The sequence below is a fragment of the Salmo salar genome, chromosome 09 (assembly GCF_965601325.2).
Source record: "Salmo salar chromosome 09, fSalSal1, whole genome shotgun sequence".
Classification (NCBI taxonomy): Eukaryota; Metazoa; Chordata; class Actinopteri; order Salmoniformes; family Salmonidae; genus Salmo; species Salmo salar.
This window is the reverse complement of record NC_138299.1, coordinates 68,848,097-68,861,458: the sequence shown is the minus strand read 5'-3', so window position 1 is coordinate 68,861,458 and position 13,362 is coordinate 68,848,097. Positions and strand designations below refer to the sequence as shown.

Here is a 13,362-nt window from a genome sequence, read left to right as displayed (position 1 = left end):
TTTAAAAATAACTTTACTGGGTAATCACACTTTGCGATAAAAGGGGATGCGATACTCAGAAAAATAGGCTACCGTTACAGGTCAGCGCCATCTTGGAACAATCGCATATCAAATCTACTCTTGTATACTATTGTCAATAATCCCTTACCTTTGATTATCTTCATCAGAAGGCACTTCCAGGAATCCCAGGTCCACAACAAATGTATTTTCGTTCGAAAAAGTTAATCCTTTACGTCCCAATAGCTTGTTCTTGTTAGCGCGTTCTGAAGGCTGCTCCAAATGTACCGTCGTCCGCGGGACTTCTCTCTTACCAAAATGCAAAAAAAATATATTTAAGTTCGTTCAAACATGTCAAACGTTGTGTAACATAAATCTTTAGGGCCTTTTTCAACCAGAGCTCCAATAATATTCAAGGGGGACGGTTGCATTGTCTTTCAAAACGTTTCGAAAGGGGAGGGTAGCCAGGGGCGCCGGCATCATAATGGTGATGGCCCCCCCATGTGACCAAGATCAACAGCCTCTCATTCTGTCAGTTTTCACAGTAGAAGACTCAAACCACTTTGTAAAGACTGGGGACATCTAGTGGAAGCAATAGGAAGTGCTCAATGAACCATAGCTCACGGTGTGATTTATAGGCAAAGTGATGAAGTTGAGTCCGCAATTCAGAATTCCACATCCTGTTACGATCTGTCTCGGGGTTTTGACTGCCATATGAGTTCTGTTATACTCAGATACCATTCAAACAGTTTTAGAAACTTTAGGGTGTTTTCTATCCACAACTATTAATTATATGCATATCCTAGCTTCTGAGTTTGAGTAGGAGGCCGTTTAAAATGGGCACATATTTTTTTCAGAAATCGCTGTAGCGCCCCCTATCCTAGGCGACCGTCAAAAACCAGCATGGCTACCACAGCATTCCACACCGATACACCATCGCATCTGGTTTGCGCTTAGTGGGACTATCATTTGTTTTTCAACAGGACAATGACCCAATACACCTCCAGGCTGTGTAAGGGCTATTTGACCAAGAAGGAGAGTGATGGAGTGCTGCATCAGATGACCTGGCCTCCACAATCACCCGACCTCAACCCAATTGAGATGGTTTGGGATAAGTTGGACAGCAGAGTGATGGAAAAGCAGCCAACAAGTCTTCAGCATATGTGGGAACTTCTTCAAGACTGTTGGAAAAGCATTCCAGGTGAAGCTGGTTGAGAAAATGCCAAGCATGTGCAAAGCTGTCATCAAGACAAAGGGTGGAGACTGAAGAATCTCAAATATAAAATATATTTTGATTGGTTTAACACTTTTTTGGTTACTACATGATTCCATGTGTTGTTTCATATTTTTCTTGTCTGTAGAAAAAAGTATATATATATTATATTTTTTTTTTAATGATTTTTACAGTATGTATGTATGTATGTTTGTATGTTTATGTAAATGACTTTTGCAGCTTTTGCAGCTTTTTTTAATGGAATATCAATAAAAAGCAATAAAACTGGACTTCTTTAACTAGTTGAGTATCTGGAGCATCAGCATTTGTGGGTTCGATTACAGGCTCAAAATGGCCAGAAACAAAGAACTTTCTTCTGAAGCTTTCATTGGCAATTTCTCACATGGAATTGCCTCCATTTCTCAGAACAAGAATAGACGGACGAGTTTCAGAAGAAAGTCTTTGTTTCAGGCTTTTTTGAGCCTGTAATCGAACCCACAAATGTGGATGGTCCAGATACTAAACTAGTCTAAAGAAGGACAGTTTTATTGCTTCTTTAAATGAGCACAACAGGTTTCAGCTGTGCTAACATAATTGCAAAAGGGGTTTCTAATGACCAATTAGCCTTTTAAAATGATAAACTTGGATTAGCTAACGACGTGCCATTGGAACACAGGAGTGATGGTTGCTGATAATGGGCCTCTGAACACCTATGTAGATATTCCATTAATGGGCCTCTGTACGCCTATGTAGATATGACTATTGTAGCAGGAAACGGAATAACCAACATTAACAATGTCTACACTGTATTTATGATCAATTTGATGTTATTTCAACAGACAAAAAATGTGCTTTTCTTTAAAAAATAAGGACATTTCTAAGTGACCCCAAACTTGTAGTCGAAAGTTTACATACACTTCGTTTGGAGTCATTAAAACTCGTTTTTCAACCACTCCACAAATTTCTTGTTAACAAACTATAGTTTTGGCAAGTCGTGACACAAGTAATTTTTCCAACAATTGTTTACAGACAGATTATTTCACTTATAATTCACTGTATCACAATTCCAGTGGGTCAGAAGTTTACATACACTAAGTTGACTGTGCCTTTAAACAGCTTGGAAAATTCCAGAAAAGTATGTCATGGCTTTAGAAGCTTCTGATAGGCTCATTAACATCATTTGAGTCAATTGGAGGTGTTCCTGTGGATGTATTTCAAGGCCTACCTTCAAACTCAGTGCCTCTTTGCTTGACATCATGGGAAAATCAAAAGAAATCAGCCAAGACCTCAGAAAAGTCCGGTTCATCCTTGGGAGCAATTTCCATAATGCCTGAAGGTACCGCGTTCATCTGTACAAACAATAGTACACAAGTATAAACACCATGGGACCATGCAGCCGTCATACCGCTCAGGAAGGAGACGCATACTGTCTCCTAGAGATGAACGTACTTTGGTGCGAAAAGTGCAAATCAATCCCAGAACAACAGCAAATGACCTTGTGAAGATGCTGGAGATAACAGGTACAAAAATATCTATATCCACCGTAGAAGAAGCCAAAACCAGCATAAAAAAGCTAGACTACGGTTTGCAACTGCACATGGGGACAAAGATCTCAATTTTTTGAGAAATGGTTTGATGAAACAAAAATATAACTGTTTGGCCATAATGACCATCATTATGTTTGGAGGAAAAAGGGGGAGGCTTTCAAGCCAAAGAACACCATCCCAACCGTGAAGCACGGGGTGGCAGCATCATGTTGTGGGGGTGCTTTGCTGCAGGAGGGACTGGTGCATGTCACAAAATAGATGGCATCATGAGGTAGGAAAATTATGTGGATATATTGAAGCAACATCTCAAGACATCAGTCAGGAAGTTAAAGCTTGGTCGCAAATGGGTATTCCAAATGAGCAATGACCCAAAGTTGTGGCAAAATTGCTTAAGGACAACAAAGTCAAGGTATTGGAGTGGCCATCACAAAGCCCTGACCTCAGTCCCATAGAAAACGTGTGGGCAGAACTGAAAAGCGTGTGCGAGCAAGGAGGCCTCCACACCTGACTCAGTTATACCAGCTGTCTGGAGGAATGGGCCAAAATTCACCCAACTTATTGCGGGAAGCTTGTGGAAGGTTACCCGAAACATTTGACACAAGTTAAACAATTAATTTAAAATCGGTAACAATTAAACATATTTAGCTTGATTAGATAAATAACAGTCCAGATTAAGTAAATTAAATGCACAACAACTTCAAATCGCATACCGCCCCAACAGATCCACAGATGACGCAATCTCAATCGCACTCCACCCTGCCCTTTCCCACCTGGACAAAAGGAACACCTATGTGAGAATTCTGTTCATTGACTACAGCTCAGCGTTTGACACCATAGTGCCCACAAAGCTCATCACTAAGCTAAGGACCCTGGGACTAAACACCTCCCTCTGCAACTGGGTCCTGGACTTCCTGACAGGCCTCCCCCAGGTGGTAAGGGTAGGTAACAACACATCTGCCACGCTGATCCTCAACACAGGGGCCCCTCAGGAGTGCGTTCTTAGTCCCCTCCTGTGCTCCCTGTTCACCCACAACTACTTGGCCAAGCACGACTCGAAGACCATCATCAAGTTTGCTGATGACACAACAGTGGTAGGCCTGATCACCGTCAACGATGAGACAGCCTATAGGGAGGATATCAGAGACCTGGCATTGTGGTGCCAGGACAACAATCTCTACCTCAACAAGAGCAATACAAAGGAAAAGGGGGCCGAACTTGCCACCATTCACATCGACAGGGCTGTAGTGGAGCGGGTCGACAGTTTGAAGTTCCTTCGTGTCCACATCACCAACAAACTGTCATGGTCCAAAAACACCAAGAAAGTAATGAAGAGGGCACGACAACACATTTCCCCCCTCAGGAGACTGAGAAGATTTGGCATGGGTCACCAGATCCTCAAAAAGTTGTACAAGATTATTTGCATTGACCTCCCCCCCCCCCCCCCCCTTTGCTTTTACACTGCTGCTACTCACTATTTATTATCTATGCATAGTCACTATACCCCTACCTACATGTACAAATTACCTCGACTAATCTGTACCCCCGCACCGGTACCCCCCTGTATATAGCCTCATTATTCAGCAAACATTTTCTTAACTCTATTTTCTTCAAACTGCATTGCTGGTTAAAGGGCTTGTTAAATAAGGCTGTAAAGAATTTCACGGTTGACAAATAACAATTTATTTTATTTGATACAGTACTTCAATAAATTGTTTCAACTGGGACCCGGGGGACCTTCAGATGAGTGTTTTGAGGCCTGTGGGAGTCCTATTACACCTTTACACAGAAAGGTCATAGTGTGTAACGCAAACTGCTCGGACTCTACAGACAGAAGTTGTATCGACTTTAGACGAGTCCCAAGATGCTTGTGGGGGTAGTAGAGCAAAACGGAGAGTCTCCTCTTTCGATAGAGGGGTCATAATAGGCCAAACCATTCGGACACTACAGATGATTTTGTGAGAAGACCGATTTTCAGGATGTCTCATGGTCTGACAAAAAACGCTCTAGCGCTCACCTTTCACTGCAGATGCGGAAATGTTACATAGGCGGACATTGACCTTAGGGAGTTAATATGGGTCAGACAAGTTAGCAATGGATAGCGTCTAGGCTATTAGCGGAGCAGTAGGGGATGTGTGTGCTAGTGGCAGTAGCCTGGGGTAGCATCACTCATTAGCTCTTCAGATCACTGACCTTTTATAGACACAGTACATATACACTCACAAGCGGACCCATACACACACTCACGCGCATTCACGCATAAAGAGTTCACGGACTCACTTCAAAAGCCATGATCAGAGAGGTTCGGGACACACAGCAGACCACACACACACACACACACACACACACACACACACACACACACACACACACACACACACACACACACACACACACACACACACACACACACACACACCGCAGCAAGACATATACAGACACATGCAGAGACGCACATGGACGCACACACACATACCACAAGGCACTACGAGACACACACACACGCGTACACACAGGAACGCACAGGCACGCACTAACACACACCCACGCAAAATCCGTGTGTGGTGGGTGCGCGTCTGTGTGTGTGATTGACTAATGCTGGTGATAGTAACTTGACGCATGGTGCATGGCTTAATCACACAGTTCTATATGTATCTCGCTTCCTCGTGACCTTTCCGGCTGGCCAGTCAGCTACACCATTAGTCAGTCTGCCCTTACATTATGCTATTACAGCAGGGGAAAGCAATACACTGGGAGGGGCACAGGCGCGCACACACACACACACACACACACAGAAATAAACACATTTTGGTTACACATGAACTATTCATGCTGTTGCACGCCTTACATTCACATGCACGCCCACACACATAATCATCCATCACCACAGGGTCCTTTGGACTTAAACAACCCTTTTACATGATTAGGGTTTCTTCACAATCGATTCCAGTGAACAAACACAGGCCTATCAGCGCGGCTAGCCTGTTCGCCACTGCAACACTAAGCAGGGGAGAGGAGAAAGGGGGATACCTAGTCAGTTGTACAACTGAATGCGTTCAACTTAAATGTGTCTTCCGCATTTAACCCAACCCCTCTGAATTAGAGAGGTGTGGGGCGCTGCCTTAATCAACATCAGTGCCCGGGGAACAGTGAGTTAACTGCCTTACTCAGGGGCAGAATTACAGATTTTTACCTTGTCAGCTCAGGGATTCGATCCAGTAACCTTTCGGTTAGTGGCCCAATGCTCTAATAACTAGGCTTACCTGCCGCCCCACTGGTGTACTGGACACCCCACACAACCCCAATAAGGCGGTGGGGCCCACAAGCTCTGTTGGCCCATGCGCCTGTAATCGATATATACTGCATATAAACATGCATATATATAGTGCATTCACAAAGTATTCCAACCCCATCCCTTTTTCCCAATTTACCAATTACAGACTTATTCTAAAATGGAATATAAAAAAATCTACACACAATACCCCATAATAAAGTGAAAACAGGTTTAGATTTCTTTTACAAATGTATTAAATATAAAAAACATACCTTATTTACCTAAGTATTCAGACCCTCAAAATTTAGCTCGGGTGCATCCTGTTTCCATTGATCATCCTTGACACACTATAACTTGTCCACCGGTGGTAAATAAAATATATTGGACATGATTTGGAAAGGCACACCTGTCTAGATAAGGTCCCACAGTTGACAGTGCATGTCAGAGCAAAAACCAAGCCATGAGGTCGAAGGAATTGTCCGTATAGCTACGAGACAGGATTGTGTCAAGAGCACTAAAACGTTTCTGCAGCATTGAAGGTCCCCAAGAACACAGTGTCCTCCATCATTCTTAAATGGAATAAGTTTGGAACCACAATGACTCGTCCTAGAGCTGGCCGCCAGGAAAAACTGAGCAATCCGGGGAGAAGGACCTTGATCAAGAACCTGATTTTTGTATTTTATTTAAAACATTTTATTTAACCTTTATGTAACTATGAAAGTCAGTTAAGAACATATTTTTATTTCCAATCACAGCCTACCCCGGCCAAACCTGGGCCAATTGTGCGCCGCCCTATTGGAACTCCCAATCACGGCCGGTTGTGATACAGCCTGGAATCGAACCAGGGTCTGTAATGACTCCTCTAGCACTGAGATGCAGTGTCTTAGACCGCTGTACCACTCGGGAGCCCCATCTGGGCACTCTACCATAAAGACCTGATTGGTGGAGTGCTGCAGAGATAGTTGTCGAATCAGGCCTTTATGGTAGAGTGGCCAGATGGAAGCCACACCTCAGTTAAAGCACATAAAAGCCTGCTTAGGGTTTGCCAAAGGGCACCTATAAAGGACTCTCAGACCATGAGAAACAAGATTCTCTGGTCTGATGAAACCAATATTGAACTCTTTGGACTGATTGCCATGCATCATGTCTGGAGGAAACCTGGCACCATCCCTACGGAGAAGCATGGTGGTGGCAGCATCATGCTGTTGGGATGTTTTCAGCAGCAGGGATTGTGAGACTAGTCAGGATCGTGGGAACGATGAACAGAGCAAAGTACAGAGAGATCCTTGATTAAAACCTGCTCCAGAGCGCTCAGAACATTAGACTGGTGTGAAGGTTCACGTTCCAACAGGACAACGACCCTAAGCACACAGCCAAGACAATGCAGGAGTGGCTTCGGAACAATTATCTGAATGACCTTGAGTGGCCAGGCCAGAGCCCGGACTTGAACCTGATCGAACATCTCTGGAGAGAACAGTAAAAAGCTGTGCAGCGACGTTCCACATTCAACCTGACAGAGCTTGAGAGGATCTGCATATTAGAATGGGAGAAACTCCCAAATACAGGTGTGCCAAGCTTGTAACGTCATACCCAAGAAGACACGAAGCTGTAACGGGTGGTATACAGAAGAGAGCCCTATTTGGAAAAAGACCAAGTCCATATTATGGCAAGAACAGCTCAAATAAGCAAAGAGAAATTACAGTTCGCAAAAACCAAGCGCTATGATGAAACTGGCTCTCATGAGGACCACCACAGAAAAGAAAGACTCAGAGTTACTTCTGCTGCAGAGGATAAGTTCATTAGAGTTAACAGCCTCAGAAATTGCAGCCCAAATTAATGCTTCACAGAGTTCAAGTAACAGACACATCTCAACATCAACTGTTCAGAGGAGACTGCGTGAATCAGGCCTTCATGGTCGAATTGCTACAAAGAAACCACTACTAAAGGATACCAATAATAAGAAGAGACTTGCTTGGGCCAAGAAACACGAGCAATGGACACTAGAACGGTGGAAATCTGTCCTTTGGTCTGATGAGCCCAATTTGACAGTCCTAGGACATCATGTTACACAATACATGCATTCTTTTGTTAGATAAAGTTCATATTTATATATAAAAACAGCATTTTACATCGACGCGTGACGTTGACTAACTATTTTCCCTCAAATGCATCCGGTGAAACAGCGCTACAATTTACTAAATTACTATTCGAAAACATTTTAAAAATGTAATATTGTCATTCTAAGAATTATAGATTAACATCTCGTGAAAGCACCCGCAATGCCAGATTTAAAAATAACTTTACTGGGTAATCACACTTTGCGATAAAAGGGGATGCGATACTCAGAAAAATAGGCTACCGTTACAGGTCAGCGCCATCTTGGAACAATCGCATATCAAATCTACTCTTGTATACTATTGTCAATAATCCCTTACCTTTGATTATCTTCATCAGAAGGCACTTCCAGGAATCCCAGGTCCACAACAAATGTATTTTCGTTCGAAAAAGTTAATCCTTTACGTCCCAATAGCTTGTTCTTGTTAGCGCGTTCTGAAGGCTGCTCCAAATGTACCGTCGTCCGCGGGACTTCTCTCTTACCAAAATGCAAAAAAAATATATTTAAGTTCGTTCAAACATGTCAAACGTTGTGTAACATAAATCTTTAGGGCCTTTTTCAACCAGAGCTCCAATAATATTCAAGGGGGACGGTTGCATTGTCTTTCAAAACGTTTCGAAAGGGGAGGGTAGCCAGGGGCGCCGGCATCATAATGGTGATGGCCCCCCCATGTGACCAAGATCAACAGCCTCTCATTCTGTCAGTTTTCACAGTAGAAGACTCAAACCACTTTGTAAAGACTGGGGACATCTAGTGGAAGCAATAGGAAGTGCTCAATGAACCATAGCTCACGGTGTGATTTATAGGCAAAGTGATGAAGTTGAGTCCGCAATTCAGAATTCCACATCCTGTTACGATCTGTCTCGGGGTTTTGACTGCCATATGAGTTCTGTTATACTCAGATACCATTCAAACAGTTTTAGAAACTTTAGGGTGTTTTCTATCCACAACTATTAATTATATGCATATCCTAGCTTCTGAGTTTGAGTAGGAGGCCGTTTAAAATGGGCACATATTTTTTTCAGAAATCGCTGTAGCGCCCCCTATCCTAGGCGACCGTCAAAAACCAGCATGGCTACCACAGCATTCCACACCGATACACCATCGCATCTGGTTTGCGCTTAGTGGGACTATCATTTGTTTTTCAACAGGACAATGACCCAATACACCTCCAGGCTGTGTAAGGGCTATTTGACCAAGAAGGAGAGTGATGGAGTGCTGCATCAGATGACCTGGCCTCCACAATCACCCGACCTCAACCCAATTGAGATGGTTTGGGATAAGTTGGACAGCAGAGTGATGGAAAAGCAGCCAACAAGTCTTCAGCATATGTGGGAACTTCTTCAAGACTGTTGGAAAAGCATTCCAGGTGAAGCTGGTTGAGAAAATGCCAAGCATGTGCAAAGCTGTCATCAAGACAAAGGGTGGAGACTGAAGAATCTCAAATATAAAATATATTTTGATTGGTTTAACACTTTTTTGGTTACTACATGATTCCATGTGTTGTTTCATATTTTTCTTGTCTGTAGAAAAAAGTATATATATATTATATTTTTTTTTTAATGATTTTTACAGTATGTATGTATGTATGTTTGTATGTTTATGTAAATGACTTTTGCAGCTTTTGCAGCTTTTTTTAATGGAATATCAATAAAAAGCAATAAAACTGGACTTCTTTAACTAGTTGAGTATCTGGAGCATCAGCATTTGTGGGTTCGATTACAGGCTCAAAATGGCCAGAAACAAAGAACTTTCTTCTGAAGCTTTCATTGGCAATTTCTCACATGGAATTGCCTCCATTTCTCAGAACAAGAATAGACGGACGAGTTTCAGAAGAAAGTCTTTGTTTCAGGCTTTTTTGAGCCTGTAATCGAACCCACAAATGTGGATGGTCCAGATACTAAACTAGTCTAAAGAAGGACAGTTTTATTGCTTCTTTAAATGAGCACAACAGGTTTCAGCTGTGCTAACATAATTGCAAAAGGGGTTTCTAATGACCAATTAGCCTTTTAAAATGATAAACTTGGATTAGCTAACGACGTGCCATTGGAACACAGGAGTGATGGTTGCTGATAATGGGCCTCTGAACACCTATGTAGATATTCCATTAATGGGCCTCTGTACGCCTATGTAGATATGACTATTGTAGCAGGAAACGGAATAACCAACATTAACAATGTCTACACTGTATTTATGATCAATTTGATGTTATTTCAACAGACAAAAAATGTGCTTTTCTTTAAAAAATAAGGACATTTCTAAGTGACCCCAAACTTGTAGTCGAAAGTTTACATACACTTCGTTTGGAGTCATTAAAACTCGTTTTTCAACCACTCCACAAATTTCTTGTTAACAAACTATAGTTTTGGCAAGTCGTGACACAAGTAATTTTTCCAACAATTGTTTACAGACAGATTATTTCACTTATAATTCACTGTATCACAATTCCAGTGGGTCAGAAGTTTACATACACTAAGTTGACTGTGCCTTTAAACAGCTTGGAAAATTCCAGAAAAGTATGTCATGGCTTTAGAAGCTTCTGATAGGCTCATTAACATCATTTGAGTCAATTGGAGGTGTTCCTGTGGATGTATTTCAAGGCCTACCTTCAAACTCAGTGCCTCTTTGCTTGACATCATGGGAAAATCAAAAGAAATCAGCCAAGACCTCAGAAAAGTCCGGTTCATCCTTGGGAGCAATTTCCATAATGCCTGAAGGTACCGCGTTCATCTGTACAAACAATAGTACACAAGTATAAACACCATGGGACCATGCAGCCGTCATACCGCTCAGGAAGGAGACGCATACTGTCTCCTAGAGATGAACGTACTTTGGTGCGAAAAGTGCAAATCAATCCCAGAACAACAGCAAATGACCTTGTGAAGATGCTGGAGATAACAGGTACAAAAATATCTATATCCACCGTAGAAGAAGCCAAAACCAGCATAAAAAAGCTAGACTACGGTTTGCAACTGCACATGGGGACAAAGATCTCAATTTTTTGAGAAATGGTTTGATGAAACAAAAATATAACTGTTTGGCCATAATGACCATCATTATGTTTGGAGGAAAAAGGGGGAGGCTTTCAAGCCAAAGAACACCATCCCAACCGTGAAGCACGGGGTGGCAGCATCATGTTGTGGGGGTGCTTTGCTGCAGGAGGGACTGGTGCATGTCACAAAATAGATGGCATCATGAGGTAGGAAAATTATGTGGATATATTGAAGCAACATCTCAAGACATCAGTCAGGAAGTTAAAGCTTGGTCGCAAATGGGTATTCCAAATGAGCAATGACCCAAAGTTGTGGCAAAATTGCTTAAGGACAACAAAGTCAAGGTATTGGAGTGGCCATCACAAAGCCCTGACCTCAGTCCCATAGAAAACGTGTGGGCAGAACTGAAAAGCGTGTGCGAGCAAGGAGGCCTCCACACCTGACTCAGTTATACCAGCTGTCTGGAGGAATGGGCCAAAATTCACCCAACTTATTGCGGGAAGCTTGTGGAAGGTTACCCGAAACATTTGACACAAGTTAAACAATTAATTTAAAATCGGTAACAATTAAACATATTTAGCTTGATTAGATAAATAACAGTCCAGATTAAGTAAATTAAATGCACAACAACTTCAAATCGCATACCGCCCCAACAGATCCACAGATGACGCAATCTCAATCGCACTCCACCCTGCCCTTTCCCACCTGGACAAAAGGAACACCTATGTGAGAATTCTGTTCATTGACTACAGCTCAGCGTTTGACACCATAGTGCCCACAAAGCTCATCACTAAGCTAAGGACCCTGGGACTAAACACCTCCCTCTGCAACTGGGTCCTGGACTTCCTGACAGGCCTCCCCCAGGTGGTAAGGGTAGGTAACAACACATCTGCCACGCTGATCCTCAACACAGGGGCCCCTCAGGAGTGCGTTCTTAGTCCCCTCCTGTGCTCCCTGTTCACCCACAACTACTTGGCCAAGCACGACTCGAAGACCATCATCAAGTTTGCTGATGACACAACAGTGGTAGGCCTGATCACCGTCAACGATGAGACAGCCTATAGGGAGGATATCAGAGACCTGGCATTGTGGTGCCAGGACAACAATCTCTACCTCAACAAGAGCAATACAAAGGAAAAGGGGGCCGAACTTGCCACCATTCACATCGACAGGGCTGTAGTGGAGCGGGTCGACAGTTTGAAGTTCCTTCGTGTCCACATCACCAACAAACTGTCATGGTCCAAAAACACCAAGAAAGTAATGAAGAGGGCACGACAACACATTTCCCCCCTCAGGAGACTGAGAAGATTTGGCATGGGTCACCAGATCCTCAAAAAGTTGTACAAGATTATTTGCATTGACCTCCCCCCCCCCCCCCCCCCTTTGCTTTTACACTGCTGCTACTCACTATTTATTATCTATGCATAGTCACTATACCCCTACCTACATGTACAAATTACCTCGACTAATCTGTACCCCCGCACCGGTACCCCCCTGTATATAGCCTCATTATTCAGCAAACATTTTCTTAACTCTATTTTCTTCAAACTGCATTGCTGGTTAAAGGGCTTGTTAAATAAGGCTGTAAAGAATTTCACGGTTGACAAATAACAATTTATTTTATTTGATACAGTACTTCAATAAATTGTTTCAACTGGGACCCGGGGGACCTTCAGATGAGTGTTTTGAGGCCTGTGGGAGTCCTATTACACCTTTACACAGAAAGGTCATAGTGTGTAACGCAAACTGCTCGGACTCTACAGACAGAAGTTGTATCGACTTTAGACGAGTCCCAAGATGCTTGTGGGGGTAGTAGAGCAAAACGGAGAGTCTCCTCTTTCGATAGAGGGGTCATAATAGGCCAAACCATTCGGACACTACAGATGATTTTGTGAGAAGACCGATTTTCAGGATGTCTCATGGTCTGACAAAAAACGCTCTAGCGCTCACCTTTCACTGCAGATGCGGAAATGTTACATAGGCGGACATTGACCTTAGGGAGTTAATATGGGTCAGACAAGTTAGCAATGGATAGCGTCTAGGCTATTAGCGGAGCAGTAGGGGATGTGTGTGCTAGTGGCAGTAGCCTGGGGTAGCATCACTCATTAGCTCTTCAGATCACTGACCTTTTATAGACACAGTACATATACACTCACAAGCGGACCCATACACACACTCACGCGCATTCACGCATAAAGAGTTCACGGACTCACTTCAAAAGCCAT

The 13,362-nt window shown here is 43.0% G+C and overlaps 1 protein-coding gene across 1 annotated transcript in view; it reads right to left on the bottom strand.

Moving 5' to 3' along the window:
* The window catches only part of mgat4b (alpha-1,3-mannosyl-glycoprotein 4-beta-N-acetylglucosaminyltransferase B), a 242,742-nt gene that overhangs the window by 104,685 nt on the left and 124,695 nt on the right, over positions 1-13,362 (bottom strand). The gene's annotated exons all lie outside the window — the stretch shown is intronic.